The sequence below is a fragment of the Gallus gallus genome, chromosome 4 (genome assembly GCF_016699485.2).
Source record: "Gallus gallus isolate bGalGal1 chromosome 4, bGalGal1.mat.broiler.GRCg7b, whole genome shotgun sequence".
Lineage (NCBI taxonomy): Eukaryota > Metazoa > Chordata > Aves > Galliformes > Phasianidae > Gallus > Gallus gallus.
This window is the reverse complement of record NC_052535.1, coordinates 30,645,958-30,671,044: the sequence shown is the minus strand read 5'-3', so window position 1 is coordinate 30,671,044 and position 25,087 is coordinate 30,645,958. Positions and strand designations below refer to the sequence as shown.

At 38.7% G+C, this 25,087-nt stretch overlaps 1 protein-coding gene across 7 annotated transcripts in view; it reads right to left on the bottom strand.

The window, feature by feature from the left end:
- The window catches only part of SMAD1 (SMAD family member 1), a 107,352-nt gene that overhangs the window by 67,050 nt on the left and 15,215 nt on the right, over positions 1-25,087 (bottom strand). The window lies entirely within an intron of this gene.

The following is a 25,087-nucleotide window of genomic DNA, read 5'->3' as shown; positions in this document are numbered from 1 at the left end:
CTATGCTGACATGACTGAGGCCACGGTTAAACAGATTACAAGCATTTTGCATACAGAGCTCCCCACTGTTCTTTTCACTTTCCCAGTGGTATATCCTCATCCTTGAGCTTCTTCCTCCACTGTGCAGGAAAATGGGCAACTTGATGTCCGTATTAGAGTCAATAACAGTAGATAGCTCTAAGAACAGAAATTTTCCATTCATCCTATTTTTGCAGACATTTTGTATGTTAAAACAAATAAGTTTTAAAACAGGCCCAGACTTAGCCTGTCTCAAAACAATCAATGGCATCTGAATCAGTTGCGACCATCTTAAGACAATCATCCAGCAGGGAAAAGAAGAGCTGCTGAGCAACAGTAAAACACCCTCTACACTACCAACAAGCATAACAGGCTGTCCTGGTTGCCCTAGGCATTATTGGCTTTGGTAGAGCAGACCACGCCACATCCGAACCAGTTAAACTGGCTTCAGAAGTACTACAGGAGCCCAAAGGCAGGTAGTTGATCCTCCAACTGGGATGGGTACAAAAGTTGCAAATAAGTGTCAGAGGTTCTTTCCCATTACTGTTGTCATCTTTGCCAGGGCTGCAGGGCTGACAAGCACCACTGGAAGGTATGGGAGCTGCGTAGACAGTAATTCTGCTTTGTCCAAACAGCCCGTGTACAGCCCAGGTGAAATATGCACAGTGGCAGATCCTACATAGCACTGATCTGCACTTACCAAATATGACAGAGTACTCTGACAATGCGTTGGCCAACCATTTTGACAGCGAATGTCAGGTGGAGTTATTTCACAGTTATCTCACAAACTTTTGCTGGCCTTGTTATGTCTGTGATCATTTTTGTGATGATGAAATAGAGTTCCTCATCTGATAAGGAAAGGTGAGGCATGTAATTAACCATGCAAGTAGCTGAGAGCAAGTCCTGAAGTGTTTGTATAATGGTTTCTTGGGTGGACTGCACTCATTCATCCAGAAGAGACAATTTCAGTTCTTCATTAAACATATAGTAAGGATAATTTGCATGTCAACGCCGTTAACTATTTCAGCAGTATGGAAAAGAAAGTCATGGATCTGCTCAATTAACTGAGAAATGTCTCACTTTTCTGTGCCTACCGAGAAAGAAATATAGTAGAATTTGAAACACATTCAAGGCAAATCAAGACACCTAGACAAGCACAGGAGTAACACAACCTACTGCCTTTTCACGACTCACATGAATAGGACTTATTTTTTAAGTGAAACTTGAAAGAGTATGGTCAACCTCCCTCTGGTCACCAGACCAACATCTCTCTGACTGCTGCCAGAACGGCTTTGCTTTGCTAGACCTTCCAAGAAGTGTTCAGAACACTTGCGGACACAAAGACACACAAGATGGAGGCAGAGGACCTAGCAGCTCACAGCTCACTACCGCTCCTCAGTGTGACAGAACTATTTACCTGCTTCTCTCCTCAGAGCTTGTCAGACCCGTTTCCTGAGGCAGTTCAAATCACTAGCCTAGGAGAAAACTGATCCAGGAAAAAAAAAAGAGGAGGTGCCTAGTCTTTTACCAGGGAAGTGAACTGAACAAAGAGAGCAAGAGCATACAGGATATATCAGAAATGATTCCTAAGTGGAGGCAGAACAGATGGCTGAAACAGTGATGGAAATGGACAGTTAGTTTTCAATAATTAGCTTTCTCCTACACAGAGATCATTAAGGTTTAAGATTTCCCACTTTCCTTTATGCAGTTTGCTCCAAATTGGTCAAATTTTACCTTCAATGTAATAAAGCCAGCAGTGACTTTATTACCTAAATATGCTAGTGAAATCTAACATGGCCTAAACTTCTAATACTGACAAGGTATTAGCACGTTTATGGTATTAGATAATTACATCGAAGCTAGCTAACAGGGTCTTAAAAATCATCCTTTATCAAAGTCTACATGAGCCTGTCTAAAGATTGAGAGATTCCACAGGTTTAAATACCAGTTTTACCAATGAATGTGTGATTCACAGAATCACAGAATGGCTCGGGCTGGTAGAGACCTTAAAGTCATCAAGTCAACCTGCCTTGAGCAGGTTTGCCACCTATTAGGTCAGGCCATCCAGGGCCACTTCCAACCTGGCCTTGAACATCTCCAGGGATGGGGCAGCAACAGCTTCTTTGGGCAATCTGCTCCTGTGCCTTATCACCCTCTAAGTAAAAACATTCCCCTTAACATCTAACCTAAATCTCTACTCTTTTAGCTTAAAAACTCTCTCTCTTTCCTGTTCATAAACTTCCCTCAAATACTGGGAGAATAATCCTCTGAATCCTGCTTTCGCATTTTCAGCTTAAAAATAGATACTGGCGATCAGGCAATAGGAAAAACAGTATTAGCAAGAGATTAGCAATGATGGAAGACAAATTGCAAATTCAAGAGAAACTGATATCGCTAAGAAGGAAAGACTTTGAGGAGCTTGCAAATATTCTAACGTAGCCACTAGTGAAGTGTAATTTAGTATCCTAAACCACAGAGAATTCAGATTCATGAAACTACGTGAACTTAACATAAAAGTTTGCATAAAGTATTCCTCAACTCCAGCCACTGGTTGTTGCTTGCAAACCAGAGTTGCCCACTGAGGCACATGAGCCATTTGATCTATTTCAAATAACACAGATGCAGGTCTTGTGAGCTATTCTAAAAAGTACATTTATTCACTGATCTACCTCACAAAGAACAGTATTTTCTAACTACTTCGTACCTCAGTAAGGCACAAACATGCAATGAAGATAAAGTCCTTGCTATCTTTGGACAGCAGGTCACATTAGTCATTACTTAAATAAAAGATTTTATTTCAAAGTAATTTAAGATGACCAAACATCATTTCCATGAAAACAAAGACATGGAAAATTGCTTCTTGCATCCCTAGCTAGCCAGGAGACTATTCCACTTTTTCAGTTAAGCTAGCTTTACCTCCAGCGTTGCTTCCCGAAACAGTCTAAGGAGTTCAAGGCTGATGTAACCGTTTGATGACAGTGAGCTCAGCTTTGGGAAGCTTTTCCATCTCCTGATTGTTCCTCACAAATATCATATACATCGTCAGAACTTCTGTCATTTTTCTTTGTTCTGTTCCTGCTTATATGTAGATCTCCTTTCTTGCCTTCCCCAACCAAGGTCTCCCAGCCCTCTGAGTGAAACTTCCCCTGTTTCTGATCCAAGTCTTTGCATGTAAAAGTATACAACAAAGTATGTGTAGACTCCACGCAGGCAAAGCTGATCAAACCCTGCACCTCATGTTGCAGCAGGGGCCCCTTGCACCTACAGCAGGTTCTCCGAGCTCCTCAGAGCCTCATCAAAGTGCTGCCTGAAGGGCCTTCCACTCATTTCCCTAATACCTGCATCTTCTGCTTGCAAAGACACCTCCTGAGACAACTGCCTCTTGCCCTACAGCCTCGCTCTTCACAGCTCCTTGCCCAAACCAGTGAGTCTAGGATCTTGCAAGCAGCAGCACTGCTGGGCCTCAAGCACAGCAGCAGCTTGGCTTACCTTGAGCCTGGAGACGGAAGAGCACAGGGAGAGAGGAGGCCATTTCTTCCTAGTCTATTTGCACTGCTGCAGGGACATAAGGCTCAGCCCCAACCACAGCTGTTCTCCCCATTCATATCCTTTCTCGCCACTCTGAGGGGGCTGCTAGAAGGAAGGAAGTTTTGCAGTAGGGAAGGAAGAGTCAAGGAATGGCAAAGAGAAAACGTAGAGGAGAGGCCAGACAGTATTTCTGGACTTCCTGCATCCTTCTGTAGGGGATCCTCTCTTTACTATTTTCATCCAGTATGAGCACTTGCTATCATTACAGGCAGAGTAGCAACAGAGCATTGCACTTACCATTTTAACATCACATTTGATCCCTCATCACCATTTCCTCTGAATCCAGTCCCTTGAAAGCAAAAGCTTTTTCTATGAGCAATGCTATACCCAAGTTTCAGCTTACCATGCTTGTCTATTACCATTTACACTTTCCAGTCAGCTGCCTTTCCCTCTACTTCTCTTATCTCCCTTCCCAGGATAGGCATATTGTCTTCTCTCCCTCTTTAAAGCTTCCTCAAATATTGGGCTGACCTTGTTGGGGAGGTGACACCCTGATCCAATAAAAAGTGCAAGATTGAAATGCATATAAGATCAGTGCTTTCCTTGGAATATGCGGTGTTGTCCTTAGCGAGACAGCATCCCAGGGCTTGAAAGCTGTCTATATTTGTATCACTTTGTCATAAACCCTCTCTTCTTGTTGTCTGAGTAATATCCTCTGAAAAGGGACACAGTATCAGAAGAATGATGTAGGAATGTTACTTCCCAGTAACTACAGTGAAAACTACAGAGTTTTCACTAAGTTAACAAAATAATAATTCTGTGCTGGTTAAGTCAAATGGAAGTCATCCATCTGGACAAGGCAATTGCTTCTGAGAACTCAGAAGAGAAATACCTTTTCATTATAACATAAAGTTCTATCCACTTTGGACACATCTTTGGTACGAACCCATTAAATTCAAGGAAGTCATGTCATTATATTTCTCCACAGGTTGAAGGAGAAATGCTACCTACTTGATTTGAGATTATAAAGGTGAATGAAAGGAAAATAATCAATCTTGCTTCCTTTTCTGTTGCAATCTACCTCTATTCTGTGTTATCTATATTTGGAGTGCTCATGACCAACTTCTGCCTTGGTTATATTTACACATTCCTGTAGAACAGTAACAAAGTATCACATTTTTCTCAAAAAAGTGTGTTAAGAGTTAATTACTCATGATAACTACTAAGTGGTAGAAGTGTTTGCTTTACTAGGCTCTACAAAGACACGTTTTAAATGCCATAGGATAAGCTAGTTGTTTTAAACAAAACAAAGCAAAAACAATTCCGCAGTTTGGATGCTGTGGTATGCAATTAAGTAGATAGGCTTAGCCTAGCAAACAAAAAAACTGAAAAGACTATTTCCATTTCCCCTACAAATCTAATTTAGATGTGGAGAACTGTGGACATAATTCTTGTTAGAAATAATGGATATTAAGTTCAAAAAAGTATTTGTAAATCACAGTGAATTAAGTACACCCAGCTCCACGAGCAATATTTTTCACCTCATGACTGTGATTAGCATTAGCACCACTAGAAACTGTGAGCTTCCTTTGCACCCTGCAGAAAGCTGTCCCTATAGGGCAACACTTTTCTATTTCGACTTTGAGTAAAGTCTTTTCCTATAAGTCACCAGTCACATTGATATAAAACGTTTGATTAAGGTAAACTTGACTTGACCATAATTATTTATGAAATCAACATGAAAGTAAGAACTTCTCTGGCCAAATCATGTCCTAATTACAAATCATGACCTATCCATGTATGTTATATACAATTAATACAGCCATACATATGTGAAAAGTGACTTGCAATATGACTAAAAAGAATGGCTCTGTGAAAACCAACTTTTCTCACAGGAGCTTCCTGGTAAAACTTCTGCTTCCTCATATTTCAAATAACATGTTGTTTCCTACCCTACTTTATCAAGATAACATTAATACAAATGGTATTTGCCATACAATATAAATGCAGTGAACACAAACTTTGATCTGGTCACCAGGCTATAAAATGCTATGGTGAAGACACATCAGAGCAAGACTTGTCAGTTATCAGTATAGGTGCCAGGAGCTCACCCTGAAGGATTTGTGTAGTCTTGCACTTGCAAAGCCCTTGCAGGAAGTATCTCCAGGGCAATTAGATACCAATGGCTTTTATTTTTAGTCTACTTCAGTGCTTTCTGAAATATCAAAACAATTGTTTCTTTTCTCCCTGTGCTACTCATTACTCATTATAAAACCAGAGAGAACAGAAAAATATAACAAAGCACAAATCAATAGGTATGTATCCGGAAAAAAGGAGTAGGACTGCAAGTGCCCAGGAAGAGCGCTGTGTGTGTTTGTGGTGTGCAGTTTGATATGCCATTCCCTAGAGAGGCACCTTCTTGTTAGAACCCAATATTCCCATTAAATCACACTGCAAACCTCCTTCACAGCAGACGAGACTGGATGATGGCCTCTCCAGCACTCAACTGAAAAATGATATTGAGAGATAAGGTTACATTTGATGCCTTTGCTTAAAAAAAAACTTCTGCAAAAAAGATGAACGTTAAAATTTCTGTTTTTGCAACAGAGAGCAGAAGCCAGTAGGCATAACAGACAGGGGACATTTAAGCAAAGACACAGAAGGAAAAAAAAAATTCCCCAGCGAAAAACAAGTGTTTGTATTTGTATTAATCCTCTCCAGTTTCACTGTAAAACATTTGTTCCAAAATTCCGAGAGTGCCAGAGGCAATCATCAGATCTGATTAATTTATTTTCTTTATGCTTTTTTTTCCCTTGTCATACTTCTTTCAGGTATTGTCTCCCTCTCCAAACTGATCCCGACATTTCTGGTCAGAAGTGTCTCTGCAATAATCCCTCGAATTTCTTCTGTTTCTCACATGCTTTATAATGCCTTAAAGAAAGGTTTGCACAAACGGATGCCTTCTGTTAAAGCAACTGTTAGAGATGGGAAAAGTACCTAAGCTTTCAAATACAAAAGAGGATGCTTTTCGATGCAGACGCTATTTAGGCTAAGTGAAGGCTCCCAGGTGACTATCAATGAACTATATAAGGAATGAAATTATCCTCGTTTATCGAGAAGACTTGAATTACATCTTATTTTAGAAAGTCTGTATTTAAGCAAGCCTTCACAAAGCGTTGAGGAATGTGAACTTTACCAACACTTTTTGTTAAACAGCTTAATCCACACCCACATCAAAACAAAGACAGAAGGCTGAGCTCTTTACATATGAGAAGGTGACTTTTCACACATAACCTTAACAGCAAACCTTTTGCTTTTTTTTTCAAGGTAATGCAAAGCTCCTAGATAATAAAGTTTCTGTAATTTACCTATCTTCCAAGAAGTGGAAATTAGAAAGCTACGGACAATAAACATTCACTAATCAGTCCAGAGAAAAAGGTGCAAAGGGACATCTCAGAAACTGGTTGGTTTAATAGCTACCACAGAGCAGAAAGGACGTCGAGCCACAAACGTTGCTGTTCTGCTAATCTACCTAATGTGATAGTGACAAAGAAAAAACCCTTGAATCAATAGTTCTGGCCGTGCTAGTGTGAACTCGGTAACCTCTTAAAATAAATAATGAAGTAACAAACCTTACATCTAGTTTGTAGCTCTGTAAGTCTTCCTGAAGACCTGTTTTCTCAAACACGTGGGAAAAAATAATGGTTGATTTTGTAGTTATCACGTCTAACTTCCACAGAAGTCAGCAGGGCCTTGCCTACTGGGAGGCCGTTCCGAACCTGCAGCTCTTAATACAGCTGTCAGCCGCAGAGCCTGAGGAAGCCGTCACACAGACAATATTCAAATGCAGTTGTGTTTTTCCCACAGAGCTGTTGAAAGGAAACCCGTTTGTTGACAAAGCCTGAGAGACGTTAGGATCCTGAAGTGGAAGAAAAATGAAGGATTGTCTCCCCCCAGCCGATTAACACCTTCCAAGCGGAGGTGTCCCCGGAGCTGAAACTACAAACTACCGATGTTTTTTTAAGTCTGGTGTCCCACAGGTATAGGTTAGGAGTGGTAACAATTTGTGGGAAAGTTTTTCTCCGCTTCATGTTTATTCGTATACTGTAGCAAGCAAATGAGAAGCTGAACACTTAGAAAATGGTGCAGCGTTTTGACTGCTTGATCCACACTACCGACAGAAGAGTTTGGCGTAATTGCTGGCATACATTATGTTTTCAAATGACAATTCTCCAAAACAAGCTTGGGCCTGAGCTAACAGCAGCGAGAAGTGAAGAGAAGCTGCCTATGTATTCAGCTGACTTCCAGATTATTAACTATAAATCTTAATTGCCTGCAGCATTTGATACTGTCCACAACAGAAATGCATTCCTCTACCTGCAGTACTTCCAATTCTACAATGGGTAATTCCTTCAGCTGTTGCTTTAGAAGGGAGAAGCCAACCTCTCTGTTATCCCCTTTCCCAGCCAGTCGACCACAACTGTTTCAGAACAGGCCCTGGAAGTCTTCAGGTCTGCATCCACAAGTAGCTTTGATTTAGCTGTGTGGTGTCACTTGGCTCACGCTGTTCCTTCTGAGTCATGCCAGGCAGTTACCAGGGGAACATCTTTAGCTCCATGCTGCTTTGTATCTTGGCTCACAGGCAGGAGTATGTGTCTTGCTAATGGGAAACTACCTCATCAAGAGTGACTGGCAGAAAATAACGAACAGCACTTCAAAGAAACTGCAAAGATAAAGTATGGCCAATAACAAAAGTCGAAGGCTTTTAGAAACCTTTCAGTACTACACTGACGCAGGGATATTGTCACTGGCTTAAGAGAGAGAACTTAGGTTTTCAAATAAGCCTATTTATTTTGGTATCTCAGCATTTGGCTATCCAATTCCCAACAATTAACTGCCACCACAAACTTTTTGTAGCAGCAGTCATATAAAGTTAGAGTGACAACAAGGAGACTGGTGGCAAGGGGGACCCAAAAAGCAGGATAGCTACTCAACACACATTTAGCAGCTCCAGTTATGCCTGCTCTGAAGAAAGACCTACAGCTGAGCCTCATCTGTGCCCAATTTCAGCCTATTGCATGACCAGCAATGTAGAGTTGGTCGGAGCCCACAGAGAAAAGCCATACAGGAAAAAGAAAAGTATATGTCTGTAAAACGAGCCCATGTAGCACCAGTCATGAGCTGTTCTTAATGTATCTGCTTATAACCACAGCATACATGCTTGACATTGGAAGTACTTTCCCTGTTGCCAGAAGGAAGCCCTTGTCTTCATTTTCTTCCTAAATTTTTTCAAAGGTGTAATGCCTACAAAACTCATTTAAAAAAGTCCTGAAATCTTAATGCTTTTTCCATAGTAGGAAAAAATTAGCTTTTGTACACTGTAGTGCTGCTTGGAACAAAAAAAATCTTCAGAGGAGAGGACAAGTATTTATTTTAAAACTATACCACAGAAGAAAAATATTTTTCTAATGTCTTATCTCTTAAAAAAAATATGAAATGAGGCATTTCTGCACTTGGCTAATGGTTTCTGCCTTTTTCTGGAGAGTCACTGACAGCACAAACACCTGAAAGAGACCATAGGCCACATCTAGTGCAGTCAAAGCTTACACCTGCACAATCCCACTATTAGCCATATAATCTCTTCTGGTTTTTTTTTTTCAGATTAAAGATCAGTGCAGTTATATCAGCAGTGGATATCTGTCTGCACAGCTGCATTGCCACAACTCTCTCCTTAGGGTGTCCTAGACAAAAATTTGGAGATCTGTTCTCAGACTTGCTCCCAGATAGCTGCTGAAGTGGAATATAAATAGATTTGTGAACACCTTCTGGGGATCTTACGTACTCTCAGTGAAACTGATAAAATGGTAGGTCTTTTGAATGTTTTGGCCTACATCACTTCATGTATGCCAGGTAGGTCATCATTATCATAGCTGTCAGCTTTACCTGATCAAACTGAATCTTGTTACTGAGATGCTAATTCCAGCCAGTTATCAGAGAGCTTTGTCTCATGTTCTCATTGTTCTCCTTGATAGCTTTACAGATTCCCTTACCCGAAATCCCTTGGCATATAGTTCCAGAGAGAAAAACACAGCTAAGTTTCTGTTAGAGAACTACAAACAAATTTACCTCTTAACTCACAGGTAAATCTCTGACTCAACATCAGTGATAGGTTTCTTTTAATTATGCTGTATTTCAAGGCTCTCTTAATGAAAAAGTCTAGCAACTTTCCAAACTCTTTCAACTTCCAGGCCTCACAAATTAGAGAGGTGCAGCAGCAGTGGATTTTCAGAAGCTACGAAATGGTAGCCTCTAGCTCCAAGTGGTACTTTATCTTCCTACTCTGATTACTGGTAAAGGTAATATTTGTGATTAGGGTTTTAACGATTTCGCTGCCAAAAAGCAAACAAACAAACAAAAGCTTCCAAACCAGCTTACCCAGAGTCGTAGATCAATATAATCTGAACCCTAACATATGAAAAGATACCTATATGGCTAAAAGAACTAGGACTGACAGCTTTCAAGAGATGTGTTCCAGATTGTATTTTTTCTTTCGCAAATTTAATCATGTGAAGTTGTCATCTCTCTTAAATACACTGATACTGACATCTTAACTTCTTGAAAGGCACTACCAGCACATCTTTCTATCACCCACAGTGCGTATGCCTTTTCAAACTGTAGATCCACAGTCTGATTTGTGATTGTGATGAGAGAAATTTGATACTGTGGGTGAACACACTCCAGCTGAGCAGCTACGTGCAAGAATTCCAATACTTTCCACTTCAAGAATAACTTATTTTTCCCTTCCTTGGTTACTGAGCTAAAGGCAGAATACGAAAATGACAGCTTTTTTGTTTTTACCTCAGTAATGGAATTCTGGTTTTAGGTTGAACAACCATCCTCACGTCCTCTGTGATTACTTTGCTACAATGCTCTTTACAGAAAAGCTAAAAGCTAGGTATGTTGCATTAGTACATTAGATACTTTTCTTTATCATCAAGGGTTTCAGAAAGCTAAAGGAGTTCCTGAACTTCTTAAGTATTAGTCATAAATTCTATCTTTAGCTTTTGTTCTAATGGAAATAAAATCATTATGATCGCACTACCTCTGATCATATCTTTCCCCAAACCTGAATCACTTCTGCATCTGTTGGGCAATTGCAGCCAAATTTGAGAAATGAGAGGTCTCAAGGCAATTACATTTCTATTAAGTTTTACACAGAAGGGGAATACACAAAGGACAAAGACTCTGAAAGTATCTTTGTATGTATCCTTACCAGGAATCAGAGAAAGGCTGAAGCACAAAGTTATTAAACGCCTTGGAATCTACCAACTCCTCCTTTCTGAGTTTTGTTCTGAGACTTTGTCCCAGACATGAGGGGAAAAAAAACCTGACCAGCACACAACCCAGATCTTACACATTCGTGGACAAGCAAGATGCAAACCAGCAGGAAAATAAATCTCACCATTAAGTTCAATATATCCACAGATGAACCCAAATCAGTGTCGATCTAAAATGAAGTTAGACTCCATGCATTAGTCTGTCTTTATGAGAATAGCTCTTACATTAGGGTGTCCTAACTACGCTCCAGATTACTTCCCTAGGTCTACACCAGACTCCAGTTTTAGAATAATTGACTAAAGCCTGCATCATAAGCCATACCTGCTGTTTTCCAGAGGTTCTGCTCTGGGATAATCTCCTATTTATCTCTTAATATTTAAAAGTAAACAATTCATATACTAAAAAAAAAATCACACTGTGAAATGCTGATTTTTATAATGCAAGATATTTTTAGATTTAAGCAAGGTTATTGCTCAAATTATGTTGTCATTCTGCTCTGTGCAGCATCTACCTTTGCTTACTGAACCTGCAACCTGAGAAGCCTAACTGATAGATGTCAGAAAAAAACAGTAACACTGTATAGAATGAAGATTGAGAGAGAGAAGCAGAAGTTCAAAATGCCACTGTTTTTAAGTGACCTAGCCTTTCAGTAAATATTTGTTATTAGCATGATGTAATTGGGAACCCCCATTCATACCTATCTTTATCTTAAAACTAAGTTTATGTAAACAAGTAGGCACTTACAATCAGAAAAAAACAACAACAAAACACGAGCAACACATGAAACCACTGCAAGAAGAGATGTGAAACATGAATAGCGTAGCTATTCTGGAATAGTTTTGATGATATAAGTCTGGAATGATTGCAGACTGCAACATTTTTCTTGCACAAAATCACTGATTTATTTTGGAAGACAGTATACATATGCACAATTACCCTGAAGAGCTATTCTGGCCAACAGTGTGGGCAAGCACAAAGTGTGATTTTCAGAGTCATATGCAGTTTTATTATTCTCTAGGACACTAAAAATTTGTGGGAAGATAGCTTAGATCTGATTTCAACATGAAAGCTCAAGCCTGCAGCTAGCAGAGTGTGAAGCATAACTTATGTCAGCAATTTTTGTTTAAAAACATACTTTAAATGTTTGAATAATGGAGGTGAAAAGAATCCTTTATTTTCTTAATCTTTCTCTAAATATTCTTATTTTCCTGGTTTTGTATAATGAAATTGAAGAGAATGTTAAAGTGACACAGTGAATTGAAGCTATGACACTGCCTACTTTGACAGCTCAAACAATTTTAATTAATATGTATTTACTACAACATTAATATTTTGTCATTGAAGTAGACCAGATTTCACATAGAAATCAGTCCAATTCCACAACATAATTTATAACCCTTTAGAGCAAGTGTAAGCCAGTTGCTAAAAATCTAAAGAGATTGAGTGAGAATGACTGAGGATTGAGAATTATTCCCCTTTGATAGCTCTATGCTGACTGATAGATCTACTGAACTATCTCAACCCAGTTGATGTGAGTGGTGATTAAAAATATCCACAATAGGAAAATAACCATATAATCAGTGGTCCCATTAGCTGCCTCAAGGAATTGAATATGCTGTCAACTAAAATATTCAGGGACACTAAAAAAAAAGTTGTTCTTCTGCTAATCTTGAAAGAAAAGAGTCCAACCCATTCTTAAAAGTGTTAGTTTCAGATGCAGAGTAAAACAAAGAGTAAACTACCTTGAAAATTTTCATGGATTTTCCTCTTCATACTTGGATTAGGTAAAGAATGAGCTGAATTTTTATAAGCTTCAGTTAGTATTTTATACTGAAGAGACTGCGTCCACACACTTATGAAACACTAAGGAGCTTTGCAGTGATTTAATCTGACAACATATGTATTTTAAAGCAGTTTAGTTAACAGACTAGATCCTAGGATGATTTTCTAACTGAGCCACAGAACTGCAGGAACTCACGGAATCTGAGAAGTCTCTGGACTGCTTCCAGAGGGTCAGGGACAGACAAGGAAGAAAGAAAGAAAAGAACGTACAAAAAAAAAACACCAGAAAATGAAAGTTAGTCAGGTAGCTGCACAACTATGAGATATTTTTGTCAACCTGCAAATAGAGAGGCTGATCTCAGCTGTTATCAATAGTTAGAAGAGCCTGTACAAAGTCCATGTACCAAAGCATTTAGAGAATCTTGCAGAGTCACTGTTGTGTGCTAGCCTTCAATCCAATCAGTATCAACTAAAATACCAATGTTGATAAATAATTTGTCATTAATAGAGTTACCAGTTTTAGTTGAGAAAGTTATCTAGTGTTGCTGCATACTCAGGAAAATGACTGCGCTAGACATTACCTTGTGCAATTCTTTATAACATCATGCAGGCAACAAGATTTAAAAGCAATGTGATTAAATCAAAAGTGAAGAGATAAATAGAAGAAATAACTGTAATGAACAACTTACATGTTCATATTGTTCTATACACTATAGAACACTATAGGTCACGGCTATACGTATTTACACTAGGATTTCTGTGACAAGTTTATTTCTTCTTATAAGTATGCATATATCAATGTTAAATGACTTTGGAAAAAAAATAACTAACTGACAAACGCAGAAGTAGGAGTAGGTACAAGTGCAAGAGCTAGGAAAAGCTCCTTCTACAGTTGGCTACATATTCAAACACACTAAACTTCCAACACTGTAGAATGGTTACACATTTTCCCCTATCAACTCTCCTGTGAGGAAAGGCTGAGAGTACTGGGCTTGTTTAGCTTAGAGGAGAGAAGACTCTGGGGAGACCTCATTGTATCTTTCTAGCACTTGAAGGGAACATATAAACAGGAGGGGGAATGGCTGTTTACAGGGGTGGATAGTGATAGGACAAGGGGGAATGGTTTTAAACTGAGACAGGGGAAGTTTAGGTTAGATGTTAGGAGGAATTTTTCCACTCAGAGGGTGGTGACACACTGGAACAGGTTGCCCAAAGAGGTTGTGGATGCCCCATCCCTGGAGGCATTCAAGGCCAGGCTGGATGTGGCTCTGGGCAGCCTGGTCTGGTGGTTGGCGACCCTGTGCATAGCAGGGGGGTTGAAACTCCATGATCATTGTGGTCCTTTTCAACCCAGGCCATTCTATGATCACACATAATCATACCTCAGCAGAAAGGTGAAGCCAACGATAGCCAAACAGATACCTCAACATTTCAGATGCAGAAATGCATTTAAAAACATTTCAATAGGCTCCTATAAACAAGTTGAGAGAGTGCTCTGAAGAGCGAGCTTGGATTTTGCACTGCATTAACCACTTTGAAATGTCAAGAGTGAAAAACATTAATCTCAGTGTAGCTAAGATCTGTATGAGATTTACTGTATCTAATGAGATTTACAATACTTACCTTTATACTCTGACCCACATTGTTTTGTAAATTGTCATCTTAGGTAACCAGAGAGTTTGTTTAAAAGAGGAGAGAGAAACAATTCAGACAACATTAATGGGTGCAAGTCCTATCTAAAGCCTACCTTTGACTGGACTGAATAAATTGCAGAATAACTCAAACCTTATTTATACATTTACTGAAATGCGTTTCTGTTGCCACAGTTCCATTTAAATACAGAAATAATGCTCCAGCCTTTTAGGTCTGTGATGCAGCACTCGTATATATGTACACTTTCATGCTGATAAGCATTCTTTGAAACTGTCTGTTGGCAGGGACAAGAAGAGGCAGTCTTGTTAATACATTGTCATTTCTGTTTCCAAACAATTTAAAGGGTCACTAGACTTTGCTTCCAATCTCATGCAACCACAGAAATACAATAACAACCGCTAATAACATACTGAAATCTCTCTCGCAGTCAGCCTGCGGTATTTCAGTCACTGCAGAATTCAGACATCATATTCCAAAAACATCCTAATTATTTTTGTTATAAGGAGAATCGGCATGATTTGAGAAAAAAAATCTGTACTTTCATTTGTTTCCAGACTTGTCAACGTGGCTGTACCCTCTTATATATAATAAATACTTCAGATGGCAAGAATACTGCTTTTAAGCAATTATGTAAAACAGTCTCTAATACAGAAAACCGTTAAGTGGGAATAATAAATGTTTTCTACTACTGCTTCAGGCCATTCTAGGCTGAGTACTGGCTCCAAATCTCAACAATGATACTACCAGTGTTAGCATTCTGGGAAGTTTTCTTATGCATAGCTTATCTGGATAGAGGTGGAAGCCACTTGAAGAACTAGAAAAAGTGTTAAGGCATTTTGTGTAACTCACAAATCTCTACTTCTCCCTTTATCTCTGGACACACATTTTGTGTGGTTGTAAAACTTTGTCAGCATATGTGCTACAACGTTGTTGTTATGCTTCGTTTTGTTTTCTTCAGCACAGGATAGCGTGTGTATCTTTATTCCCTTCATCTGCTAAGTAGATTCCATGAGGATAAGCTCTCGGTCTTCTTCAAAGGCAAGAATGAGAAGGCAAGGAAAGGGAAGGCTTAGTTTATAAAATCTGGAAGGACCATCATAAACATAGCAATCAACAAACTAATTTTGAAGTATTTGACTGGTATTGAGAATAGTACCGTGTTTACTAAGCAGCACTACCATTACCTTCTTTTCTCCTAAGCAGCAGGCTTCGATTATGAAGAGCTAAGCACTTAGCATGTGGTTAGGCCCCAGTTATGTCTGTATCTTCACATAGTCTGTTTTATTTTCTGGAGTAAGAGAACATTACCTTGTGTTCATGTGTAAAAATCTCAATTAAAGCTTAAGCTTTAAGAGATGCCTACTGGACTTCTCTGAGCACAGCTTCTCTACCATTCCACCTCAACTAGAGAAAGTGCTAAGCTCTACTCACCCTTCTGCAAACAAGGCAAACAGCCACCTGTGCTTGGTATCTCATGGGGGTAAATTGCTTATGCATAACAGTCCTCCTCTTTCAACACTTCTGGGATTGGTATAGGCCATGAGTCAAAATGCTTCAAAATAGTTGCTTTCTGCACATGTGCTCTCTGTTCTTCAGACTACATTCTTCCTTAAGAATGGACATATTTTTAAAATAACATCTTCTACTTTTAAGAGACCATGAGGAATTTATTGTGAAGACAGAGGGAGGGGGAATTTGCTGATTAGTACTAGATTATCACCAGCTATCACATACTTATTATGCTGTAAGGTATAAGGTTGGAACAAAATTTGCATTGCTTTATCAAAGAGCTCGAAGTCAAGTGAGGAAAGAGATGGTTAAACTGATGCAGATGCTGAATAGAGGACCATAGTTTTGAATGTACTTATTAGACTCCTATACACATGCAATTTAGGCTGATGGATGCAACAAACTGCTTTCTGTATTGCTACTCACTCTTACCTCTATCTATGCATACGGACTAGAAAGTTGACAGAACAGTAAGAGCATATCTGTGTACATTATTCATGCACATTTATCTGTCAGCAGATACAGTTAAAGTCTTCCAGATAATTACTTTAAATATTGATTACAATATCATGCATCTTTTACCATAAGTAGAGCCAATCTCCTATCTTGTGTGTATTTGACATGCAATTTCATAATTCACTGATGAATTATCATGTAAAGGAGTCAAGTTAATTTAAACAAGGCAACAAAATTTTGGCTGTCTTTCAGTTATTTTCTAGGTATCATAGGATTTTACTTCTAAACCATAACTGTCATGGTGCTACAATTCTGCACTGTAAATTTCCTGTTACACTCAGAGTGTATTTATTTGGCTGTGCTAAAGGGGACTAATGGTTAAAGTACTCATGCCTCTTTGTGGCTGAGGGGAAGCATCAGAGCTCAACATTTCACAGATTTCTGGGAAGCTAATAAGATGTGTGGCTGATGCTGCATGCCAAGAAGCGGGCAAACAGCAGCAGAAAATCATTTCAAGCCACTTCAGTATCTTTGCTGAGTCATATCAGTTTCAGTGTCAGTACAGATAATGTTAAACACCAAACTTGAAACTATCAGGACAGATCTGTGCCTGTCTTTAATATTTTAATAAAGAATTTACAATATCTGCCTAAAAAAGCCACATAAACAAGATTGAAAAAATGTAGACTCAGACTGCATGTCTGAACATCACATACAGCCATAAATTTGACAGATGTAAATCCAAGTGCACACGCACCATTACTGAAAAATACTGTTTTCTTCACAGTCTGTCTCTTAAATAGTGAAGATATCACCAATAGAGACCAAACTACTATAACATTTCTACTGATTCCTTCTCATTTTCTAACAGAGCAGCAGCTGCCTCTGTTACAAGGATCTATGCCTAACCTTTTTTAGACCCAGTGCGTGTCTCAGAGCTCCTCCCTTTACTGAGGTAGGTGGACAAAGTAAAAACTGATTTTATTAAGAGGCATTTTCACTCCATTCTGGAACACAGCCTTATTCCTTGTTTTCTTCATTGCTCCGTGAAAGGAAAAGGGATCACGCCTACCAATCAGCAAATCATAATAAATGGACTTCACTCAACCGAATGGTTATGCTTGATCTATTTGGTGAGAAGGCAGAACTAACATTTGCTTTATCTTCCCTCTCCACCTGTCTACTTGCTGAAAGCCAGAGGAGAAATAGTACTGAATGATTGTCATAACTCTAATTCCACACCAGTCCCTCATTGCTGTGTTGATACATGGAGTAAGCTCCTGTTTAGCACATCCCAGTCATCTATCCAAGAGTAAATAATGTTAAAGATATGCATGACCAAACTGATCCCTCATTTTCTGATTAGATACAGACAAAACATAAGCCTTTTTTGAAATGAGTGCCATTCGTTGACTGCCATTGAGAATCTTAAACTATCCAGATGAGCAACAAGAGAAATGGATACATTTCTTGTCTTATCCTTGTCTTCTTTCAATAGATCAGCATTACCTTGGACTTGCATTAGCCAACACTCATCTGTACTCTCACCCTAATCAGACAAATGTCTCAGTAATAGGAGTCCGGTCAGAACAGATGGAATGGGATGCCAGTGAAACTAAGGCTCATACCAAAATTCCCCCACAACACATTCCCCCATTGCAATCCTTTCAACAAATCCCAGTTGACATAATGGATAGACTGAATTATCAAGAACTGTGTTAGACTTCATAATATTAGTTCTTCAGTAGTTTAAATTTACTACGAATTTGTCTTAAAACACTACGCCAAAAAATTGATCGTACTTGTAATATAATTCACTTTATGGAATAATAGTTCCCAAACAAAGTTTTGGTGGTAGGAGAGAGTAAGGCTATCAGAGAGAAATAAACACACTCACATACTACCTTTCATATTATTAGGGAGCTACTTGTATCCCAGGTCATAAAGACTGAGACAAACATAGCCTAGAAATTATGCTGTAGTAAAAAGACTTATAAAGTCATCCTACCTATTACAACAATATGCTTTGTTCAGTCTGGATGCTTCTTCCATTTCTCTTAGATTATTGGAATTAAAGTAACTCAGAGTAAAAAAAAATTACTGTGCATGCTGCAGTTTATTCGGTATGTCTTTAATTTTACCATACTAATTAGCTGCACTAATGTAAATACCATATTCTCCTTTTGTCATCACAGTTCATGTTCTCTGCATTTATCTGCAGATGCCATGAGCGCTTATTTGTTCTTGCTATAAGGTAAACATTGTTATGGCAGGAGCCCTACTGTGATAAAGCTTCTCTTTGACAAACATCCACCCTAAGGGAAAAAACAACATTTGCAGCTTAGTAACAAGAAGTAATATATTATCAGGTGGTAACAAACACTCAAAAACTTAACATCTAAGAGTGTTATATGCTAACAGTTTGAAGTAAAGATTTTCAGGAGCCTAGGATTAGTCACAACTATTTTCTTATCTTCATTACCCTATTAACTCTGTAGCTAGCTACAATGTATCTGGAAATATACTTTTTTCCAAGCAAATAGAAGAACAAACGTGATTAGATGATGCCATTTTGCAAACAGGTAGAAATGAACAGTGCTCCTAATGTCTTGGAAGCACAGAGAGGAATTGCAGCTGATGAAAGAGAGGAAAGAATGACAATTCTTAATATTCTGCCAGTTTTGGAAATATTTGGAAATCAGCTTAAAAATACAGTTCAGCACCATTACTTCTACCTTATGGTAGACGGCCCTACTATGCAAGACTTGTTTGAATACAGTGCACACAAAATTTAGCTTGGTACTTCACAGGAAAATGTTTGATTTCTATTTTTTTCCTCTATTGGTATTCCATAGTCAGGTTGTGCTTTTTAAGAGCGTACTTTGTCCTAAACAAATGAATAAGTACCTACAGTCAAGTGTTTGATGCCACCTCTTGAGGTTTTATGCAGTCTAACTGCAGTCCAGACTTGTAAGTTACATTTTTCTTACGGAGAACTACAGTTTGCATAATTCAGAAGAGTTTTACGCAGAAATGTATTCTCAGATGGATGAAGATGTGTAAATTCCTCAAAATCAAAGACAAGTGATACCCAGGAGGGCAGAGCAGACAAAACAGCCCATCAGCAACCGAACCACATGAAAGATCACAAAGAAACTCCAAAGCCACCCACACAGCTGCCTGAGGAGTCTGTCAAGGAATGAGGCTCTTGTTCATCTCATGTTGCTGCTGGAAATGCGTTTGAAGACCTTGGCAATACATCTGGATTTTACAAGTGGTGCACAAAGATGAGAAAAAAAATGAAACTAGATTGAATTATCTGCTGCAGTACATTGCTACTGTCACATCTCTGTTAACTAGCATGTAATATAATTTACAAGATCATGGAACAATCTCCTGCATTTGTTATTTCCAGAGGGGATGCTGATAAACATATCCACCATTTATCTACAAAGTTAACATGACAGTCACCTAAAAAGTAAAGGTATTACTTTATATATAGGAAACCTCTGCTTCTGAAAAAATGAATATTCGGGCCTAGAATATTAGAGATGTGAAAAAAAAAAATCAGAATAGGTTTGGTGAAGAACTGAATCCTTTGTTTCTATGCCCTTTAGAAACTACCAGTAAATTCTGGTAGAATAACACAGATGTTACGTCACTTGTTATTGCTTTCTATCTGTTTTTTTTCTATATAATTGTAACAGAAATGTCCCCCCATCTTACTTTGTCTTTCTACAAACAGATCTGAAGGTATTCTTCTTAAAATTCTTTGCTGTTCTCAGTCAATAAGGAGCATGAAATGAGACACGCACATCCAGAGTACTTGTCAACAAGTATTCAACCCAACTTGTCTTCAATTTTGATCTCCATTACACCAACACAGCTCAACTAGCTGCACTGAAACTTGGATAGAGGGTTTGTTTGTTCTGCTTTTTTTTTTGTTTGTTTGTTTTCAATGAGAAAACACTTAAAGTACATTTTGAAGTAATTGTTACAGATAGTTTCAAACTACTGCAGGAGTAGAGAAGAGAATGAAGAACCTGAAACATTGAAAACACTTGTCTTCACTGTTTGCTAGACACTCACTTGTTTTGCTTGCTTTGTGAATTTGTAGTAAAATGAACAGAATCTTAAATACACAGTGAAGGCTGTGAACTCCTTATTCAGTCTCTGTTTAATCTTCCACAACACATTTTGTTTAAATTTATGAATGACTCATAGCAGTAGCTTCAGCCAAACTTAGCTCAGACAGACACTGTGTGTGCCCACACAAATACTGATGAGTCTATTCCCACTGCTGGCTCGAAAGATTCCCACTATCACTATCCTGAGTTTTTTTTGAGGAGAGATTATTCTTTGTGTCAGACTCTGCCAAAAGATCTCTCGTTCTGGTGATGGGAATAGCTGGAGACAAGAGACTATATACTCATTTTCATTTATGACCTAATATAACAGATTTTTTTTTTTTTGCATTAGTCCAAATGAAATACTTGGCCTGGAAATTATACTTTCATAGGCCCCTGCAGAATGCTCAGATATTTACAGCTCTCTAGCTGGTACCTTTTGTATGTTAAAAAAAAAAAGTATGTAGCAACAACATTCTCCAAATTAGAATCTATTCATGTGCCACTGCTTCCTGTTCCACACAGGAGACTTTGGTGGCCAAAATAAAAAAAACTCATTTGCTTTGACCATCTGATTAAAATCTTAAATCCCCCTTGACATGAGAGACCTCTTCTTGCAAAATCCTAGCACAACTATCTTAAGAAAAAAAGTGGTCACCCTTATATTCCCATAACATACAGACAGCTCCCTTGTTTAATGTGCACATCTTTTGATAAAGCAGGCAGGGTGCAATCATCCATTAAATATAGAAGGTCCAACCTAGGGGATCATTACTGTGCTAAAATGATCCAATTTTTTAAAGATAGAGTTCTACCCAACCCCACTTTTCTGAGGTGGATTTTTTTTCTTCTGGCGAGGCTGTGTTTAGCCTGATCAGTTTTGTCATCTGGCATATTTCCTGGCTGCTCACGTATCAGTGTCATGCTAGAGGGATGCTGTGGAATTGCACAGCTTGGTACAGACTGAGTAAGATCTCCCCTCTTGGCACTGAGCTTACGTTAGTGTAACTGATCCTGGCACCCCACTTGAAGATTCTGGTCTATTATTAAGTGCACCAGCAGTGGTGAAGAGTAACAATGCTTAGCTTTATTGAAGTTGCCCCACAGTCCATCAGAGTGCTGCTGTTTACAAAGCTAACAAATTCTAATCCTTGGCTATTACCCCCTAAAATACACAAGAGCGTTTCATACATGACTTATACATTATGAGGCACCATGTGAAGATGTATACAGTTTAGGGTTAGGGTAGGGTTGAACTAGTGAGATTTCACATTACAAAAAAAAAAAAATCGAGGCAGACTATTAGAATGTCATTCTATGAGCCTTAACATGAAATTTGATGTGAACCCCGTACACACTCTAGTGGATTTCTATCACATTGAAATAGATCTCAATTGTACTCGATAACAGGTTGCTTCTAGCCGTAGATTTGCCTTATGGTAAAAAGCACACTTGTGAAGCTTGTATTCAGGAAATGAAAATTAAGTGCTTGCCTGAAGAAAGTTGGTGGTGACAGTTCCGATTTCAAGCTATACTGTCAAGACCTCTATCTCTGAAGATTATTCTGTGTTTAGACACAAGATCTAAAGCAGATAAATTCTGGATTGATAAACTCTCCTTTCTAGCTCTCACTTGAGCTTTCTAAAGAAGGCATCTGTGCCTCCAGCTTCACATAGGACAACTGTACTTAACATCCCTATTTTAGCACTGGCACTCTAGTTACTCTTCAGTCAATTTTTCTTTTTAGTCAGAAATCTTACTTTCTAGTTTCAAAACCAACTTTGGCTGACATAACATTTCTGTGTACGCCCCAAATGTACCAAGAGGTGCATTTTAAAACTGATCACCAAACTAAGATCCTTGAGAGTACAATGGCATGTGCTAGGTCAGTTTAGACTTCAGGGCAGCAAATGTGACTCGCGGATCTTCTGATTATATCATACTTTTTCCTGTTACCCTAATCACACCTATTTTCTACAGCACTCTGATTGACTAGAATCTGTGGGACCTTGGCATTAACCCAGCCCAAATGTTACAGAATGTGACATACCCAAGAAGTTACAGTAAGAAAAAGTATCTAGAAGATCTTCAGAGATCAGAGTTCCTCCCATTTATCATATTGTATTTAAAAAAGTACTGATTTTAAAATGGAAGGGGAAACAAAGTACTTAAAATAAGCTATTGCCTAGTGATGAATTCTTTTATTCTATCCACGAGCTAGTATAAAAGGTTCCACCATCCAACACCAAGACAGAACTATAATGTGGACGCCTTTCAATACAAGCTATAATGAAAATGATGGTAATCAAAGTGATAAATAATTAGCCAATTACTTTCCTAGATGTTTTAAAAGCATCCTGTAGATGCTTACACGTATCCCTGGAAGTATTTAACTAAACTTTTAATGAAAACAGACAGCTTCACATTTGAGCTTCTGAGAAGGCAGGAGAAAGTTCCTAAAACTGTTTACAGCTACTGCCACAACACCAAACGAGCTTTAGGCTTCACATCGTAAAATAATGCCTCATCATAACAATAGAGTGTAGTGAAACAAGAAAGAAGTTGTTTCAAACACCAGCTGGGCTCACATCATCTGAATGGCTACCAGATGGGGCTCTGAGCAGGTTGGAGATTCCACCTGGGGAGTTATATTTGCCCCTAAGCTCTGCAGTGGGATGAATGGCCTCTCTGTGTCACCTCCTCCATGAGTGTGAAACCCAGCTGGTCACATCTGGTGACAATCCTGAGGAAGGCCACTGGGGCAGAATGCAGTAAGGAACTCATGGGCGGAGGGAAAGGCTGGCAGTGTTTCCTAAATTATCCAGAAGTTCCTTAACTGTCAGTGTTATGTGATCTATTAATTCTCTAGGATTAGGCACCAAACTTCCTCAGCTAGAAAAAATGATAAGTAGCTCCATAGATTATAGTGCTATCCTATCAGCTAAGGCTGGAAAAGGATTCAAAAATCCTTTCTCAGCTAGAACTGGGGATGTGAAATTAAAAGAGTAACCAAACTATTTCAATTTCCATTACTCAAAGTATTTAACATAACTACAGAAACACACTCTGTTACTTATCTGTAATAGAGAAAATTTTAACGGTAATCTGAATGAATATTTTTATTTTTGGTGTATCAGGCTTAGTTGTTTATCACACAGCTAATTTTCAGCTGTGTCTTGAGAAATAACTTGAAATATTACCTCAGAGTTGGCAGGTAGACATTTACCTTTAATGATGTTAAAAATCCAATACAAACTTATGCATCAGGCTAAACATATAGGCTTACTCTCTAACTCATACCTTGGACATTTATTAGAGACAGTGCATCTCAAAGCACTTAAAAACAATATTAATTTACAGGGATTTGTGCGTGCAGTCAGCAGTTCAAATACGGTATTTCACTTAGAAATCAAATCTACTTGTGCATAATAACACGTCTTAAATCTTGACATGAACCCAAGTTCCATTCACACTGTGCAAACAGTAACATCCTGTATTCTTATTTTACAGTACCTTGCGCCCATTGCTGCAATTGAAGAAATATAAGATTCTCTTAAGAGACATGCTTCATATTTTGTATTTGAAAAAATACGTACACACACCTACTCTTAAATACTTTACAGTCCAAGAGAGGAAAGTCCTGCAACAGAGCAGAGGAGCCATGCTGATACCTCTCAAAGGGAAGAAAGCAGTACACAGGTAGGAGAAAGAGAACTGATAGAAACAGAACAGCAAAAATACTCAGAAAATGTATCCAGATGTACATGCAGACCCATTTGGTAAATTGAAAAGAAAATTTCACATCCTAAAAATTAAAGCATTTTCTTACACAGATGGAAGACGATCAGTTACTGTTAAGATAGGAAGATAGAATTTCACTGGACTGCAATGAGTCAAGTACAAGTCTTAATGATGAAATCAAAATCTCAACATACAACACATTTCCACTAATGTAAACCGTTAGTAATGCTAATTACTGCAGATAGCAGTGGGGATAGACACACGCAGTCTTCAAGAAGGTACGGTATCTCTCAGGCTATTTTAAACTGGCAACCTTTCTTTAGCAAACCCAGTTGGGTACTTCCTGAGGCACGTGCAGACCTCGGTGTAAATTTTACAAAGGTGCTCCAGCTTAAAGCTGAAGTCACCTGAAAAGGACTTGACAGAGACCAGCACATTGGATCACAGATTAGTCCAGCAGCTCACCCACTTCAAAGACTAACTGCTATAGGACGCCGAGACCCAGAATGATAGAAGGCCATCAGAAAGAGACTAGGAGAGAGCTCAATTACTGTAAGAGAAGGGATACAGAATATAAATGTAGGGGTGTATAGTCAACAAATATACAGAATGATGTTGTATAATCAATAAATATACAGGGTGGTGTGGTCAGATTGGTATCCACAGATGGTAAAGCTAGAAAGACTATTGTGTTGGAAAGGGATAATCTAAAACAAATGGAAAGTGCTCACCTATGTTATAGGCACACAAGAAAACTTCAAGACGAGCAATCTCCAGAGAGAGACAGATCCTTCCTCAGTGGCAGTCAGCCCTTAAATGGGGTCTAGGAGAGGTGCAGCCTGGCTCCACCCCTTCTGGTCACACAGCTGAATTGCCTTCACCTGTGCTCCCACAGCTGTACTCAGTGCTTGCCTCAGGTGGTCAATCAGAGGTTC